We start from the raw sequence: 4,385 nt of genomic DNA, 5'->3' as shown, positions 1-4,385 counted from the left end.
CCACAGTCGGGGGCCGTAGATAGAAAAAGATCGGTTGCCCCAATTTTTGTAGCGGCAGCGCAGCACCGCCCAGCGACAAATGATCAGCAGAGCTCTACGCGGCACATAGACAGACAGCAGATCAGGTAGGTAGGATGGGGCGAGACCATGAATAACCTTAAAAACAAACAATAGGATCTTAAATTTAATTCTAAATTGGATTGGAAGCCAATGAAGAGCACGAAGAATCGGGGAGATATGGGCAAACCTGGGAGCATTGGACAGCAGCCGAGCTGCTGCATTTTGGACCAATTGTACTTTCTGAAGCAAAGTCTGGGGTACTCCTACATACAAGGCATTGCAATAATCTAACCGTGAAGTAATAAACGCGTGTATAGCCTTCTCCAGGTCTCCATGTGACAAAAAAGGTTTAACCTTCGTTAAGTCTTAGCTGAAAAAAACAGACTTAACCACTGCCCTAATCTGTTTCTCAAAAGTAAAACCACCATCAAAAATTATTCTGAGGTTTTTCACCGTGTCAGATAGAGGGAAGACTGAGGTGCAGAGGTTGACTATATCTACATCAGCACGGGTCAGAACTAAAAAAAAATGTATTCGGTCTTACTCTCGTTCAGATGCAGAAAATTTTGCGCAAGCCATTGCCTAATATCTCGAATGCAATTTTGCAATGGGGTAAGAGCACTGGAGTCAGATAGGAACAGTGGCATGTAAATCTGGACATCATCAGCATTAAAGTGGAAATGAACATTATGGCTAGCTATAATTGCCGCAAGGGGTGCAATATATAATGAGAAGAACAATGGAGCCAGGGTAGAACCTTGAGGAACGCCTGAAATGAGAGAAGCTATATTAGAGACACAATCACCAATACTGAACGAAAAAGTTTGATCGGTTAAAAAAGAAGAAAACCAGTTTAAGGCAGTGCCTTTAAGCCCAACAAAATGTTCAAGTCTCGACAAGAGGATAGAATGATCAACAGTATCGAAAGCTGAAGTTAGATCCAACAAAACTAATAGCATAGGACATTTGGTATCGAGAGCCATAGTGATATCATTATGAATCTTAAGTAATGCTGATTCTGTGCTGTGGCCAGGCTTAAAGCCCAATTGTGCAAATATTGCTGATAAGTTGCAATCTAAGTGTGACTGCAACTGGGTGAATATGATTTTTTCCAGAATTTTGGACAAAAAAGGAAGAAGAGAAATTGGACGAAAAGACGATAATAGAGAGGGATCCAGATTAGGTTTTTTGAGAAGTGCTTGAACTATCGCATGCTTAAGAGCAGTCGGGACCACACTGGCATCCAGAGAGAGATTAATAAACGTGACCAGGGAGGGACCAAGAATATCAAAAACCTCCTTGGAAAACTTGGCAGGAAGCAGGTCAAGGGGTGAAGAGACCGGTTTTAATTGACATAAAGAAATCTAAGTGAAGGAACTAAGATTATGTAAAATGTGGGATCCAGGCTGAGTATGTGCTGGGGGCTTAGGCATATTATGCCTAAGAGCCCCAACCTTATCCCTAAAATATCTTAGAAATTGGTTGCACAGAACAGGCAAACCCTCACTGGGTACTGCACCGACTGGATTAACAACAGAATGTATAGTTTTAAAAAGTACTCTCGGGTTACGACTGTCGCTATAGTGTTAGACAAGAATTGAGTTTTTGCCTCTTTTACAGCCTCCTGATATGTAAGGAGACTGACTATAAAAATATCAAGCGAGACATGCAATCCGTCTTTTTTCCATTTGCTTCGGTTTGCCTGGAGACCATGATCCGGGCACAAGTCAAAGTACCTCAGGGCACGTCGGAGGATTTTGATCCACAGAAGAATAGAATTCAGAGTCTAAAAATGCAGCAGCAAAGTCAGAGGGGGTAGAGGAAGTAATAATCCTGTGATGCAGCTGTGGGGCCACTGGGCCCTTATTGGTAGCGGGACTTAAAAACGAATAAGGAAGTGGTCAGATATGGCTATATTTGCCACATCCTTAATAGTAACAGATAGACCCCGAGAAATGACAAAGTCTAATGTGCCCCCCCCTGTGTGTGAGTGGGACAGACTACTGACTGACTGAGGTCAAAGGAGTCCAACAGAGCATTAAAATCGTTTACAAGCGAGGAGTTAGCTTGAAGATTCAACAGACAATCAGCCTGTGAAGTAAAAGCAGCCAAAAACTCTCCAAGTTCATGGATTTGGGAGTTCGGTAGACGACTGCACATAAAATAGGGCAGTGCAGCAATAAAACAAAAGTTTGAAGCTCGAAGCTAGAAAAGGCCATATAGGGCAAGAGGCAACATTTTAAAGTTGGCTTAAAAACCAGATGCCAGGCCACCACCTTGACCAGCGTGGCGTGGGGAGTTAAAAAATAAATATTTGGCCAGTAAAAGCTCAGAAAACAGATTGTTATCCCCTCGTTGGAGCCAAGATCCCGTGATAAAAAACATATCCAGATCGTGAGTGGTGATAAGATCATTCAAAATGAAAGTTTTGTTATTGAGTGATCTTACATTAAACAGGGCGAACTGGAGCAAGCTAGGCTGGACCTGGGGGCACACAGTGCGGGACACTGAGCAAAGATTAGAGTGAAGAGGCGGGTCGGCATCTAGGCCTACTGGTTGAAGAAAGCGATAGTTGAAGGTAGACGACCATCTCGAGTCGACGTAGCCATGCTCCCAGAGGTATCCCATCCCTTGTGACAGAACAGATTTCAGTTTGACATGCAGTCCTGCTCTCCTGCCACGTCATCTTCGCCGAGGTCTAACTCGTGTCGGATGGAACGAGCGTCGCAGAAAAGGTGGTACAGACGCTAAGAGAGGTGGTGGGGACTTGAATTGCCGACTCCAACAGCAATTTGACCCGGTCATCATCGAGTTTCGTATTTCAAGCAGCATCAGATGATCGTACACCAAAAGAGAGAAAGCAGAGGGGCCATCAAACAATACAAAAAAAAAAAAATACACAGGAGTAGACGGCCGGCCAGATACAGCGGCGCCATCTTGGACCAGCCAGATTAGAAAACTTGACTGGTGTTGGTGAACATTCACAGAGTCTGAGATGCCTGCTCACCAACTGTCACATAAAGACTGAATCACTTGTCTTAACTTGTTCCTCTGTTATATTATAATTACCTCAGCCAAGGGCAGGGGTTACATTTTTTCCCAGCATTTGTTTGTGTGTTTCTTAGTTTGTTAACAGCATAAATCAAAAAGTAAAAAACAAATTTTGATGAAATTTTTGGAGAGGTAGGCTATGGCTCATGGAACAACCGATTCGATTTTGGTGCTGACCCTTCAATAATTTTGATACAAGATTTGTCTAAAAGATTATTCACCATTGTGAGGCCTGCAAAGGTTGACTGTATGTGAGCCCCCTTGTGGCCAATGCATGCAGATGCAGGAGTATTTTGAGGAACTGATGAATGAGGAAAATGAGAGGGAAAGAAGTGGGGAAGAGGTGAATATTGTAGAGCAGGAAGTAGCAAAGATTAGAAAGGATGAGGTGAGGAAGGCTCTGAGGAGAATGAAGAGTGGAAAGGCTGTTGGTCCAGATGACATACCTGTAGAGGTGTGGAAGTGTCTAGGAGAGACAGCAGTGGAGTTTCTATCTAGTTTGTTCAACAGGATTTTAGAGTGTAGATGTTTCCTAGCTTATCAACCCTGTGATATGACACAGTTAGCTTATTAGGTAGCCTACACCAAGGTAAAACTAATGTAGTTTAAACCTGCAGCCATGAAATAAATCTTCCTGCATGAAGGTGATAATGTTCAGATTTTGATTTATTTTTTTTAATTTTGTGAGTTGTTGATTCAGTTGTACAGTAATTTTGAACTCTACTGTTATAAGGTGTTTCTATTTTATCCACTTTGTTCATATCTTTGAGGCAGGGTGAAATAACAGCTCTATGTACAGGATAATGCAGTGCAGTTCAACAGCACCACAAGCTACAGCCTCAGATAAAAATGTTCATACAGTTGAATCAACACCTTTTTAAAACAGTTGGATCAAAAGCTGTGCATTATCACATTCATAAAGGAGGACCTGTTGCAGGACTGTTGTATTAGACTGCATTAATTTTAGTAGAGTCTGAGTCAAGTCTGGAAATGATCAGGTGCAAGTTGCCAGTCAGAAATCTATTTATTTCTGACTCAAGCAACTTGAATAGGAGTCCCCAAGTCAAGTGCCCATCTCTGTGTGATGGCCATCAGTGTTAAGGGCTGAGGTCAAGAAGGCACAGGAGTTCAAGTATTTAGGGTCAACAGTCCAGTGTGATGGGGAGTGTAGGAAAGAGGTGAAGAGGCAAGTGCAGGCATGTTGGAGTGGGTGGAAAAAGGTGTCAGGAGTGTTGTGTGACAGAAGAGTGGCAGGGAGAAACAAAGGAAAGGGG

The 4,385-nt window shown here is 42.8% G+C and overlaps 1 protein-coding gene across 1 annotated transcript in view; it reads left to right on the top strand.

Moving 5' to 3' along the window:
- The window catches only part of nfasca (neurofascin homolog (chicken) a), a 152,688-nt gene that overhangs the window by 73,604 nt on the left and 74,699 nt on the right, over positions 1 to 4,385 (top strand). The window lies entirely within an intron of this gene.

Source organism: Monopterus albus, unplaced genomic scaffold (assembly GCF_001952655.1).
Source record: "Monopterus albus unplaced genomic scaffold, M_albus_1.0 scaffold196.1, whole genome shotgun sequence".
In the NCBI taxonomy this organism is placed as follows: Eukaryota; Metazoa; Chordata; class Actinopteri; order Synbranchiformes; family Synbranchidae; genus Monopterus; species Monopterus albus.
This window is presented reverse-complemented; position numbering and strand designations above follow the sequence as displayed.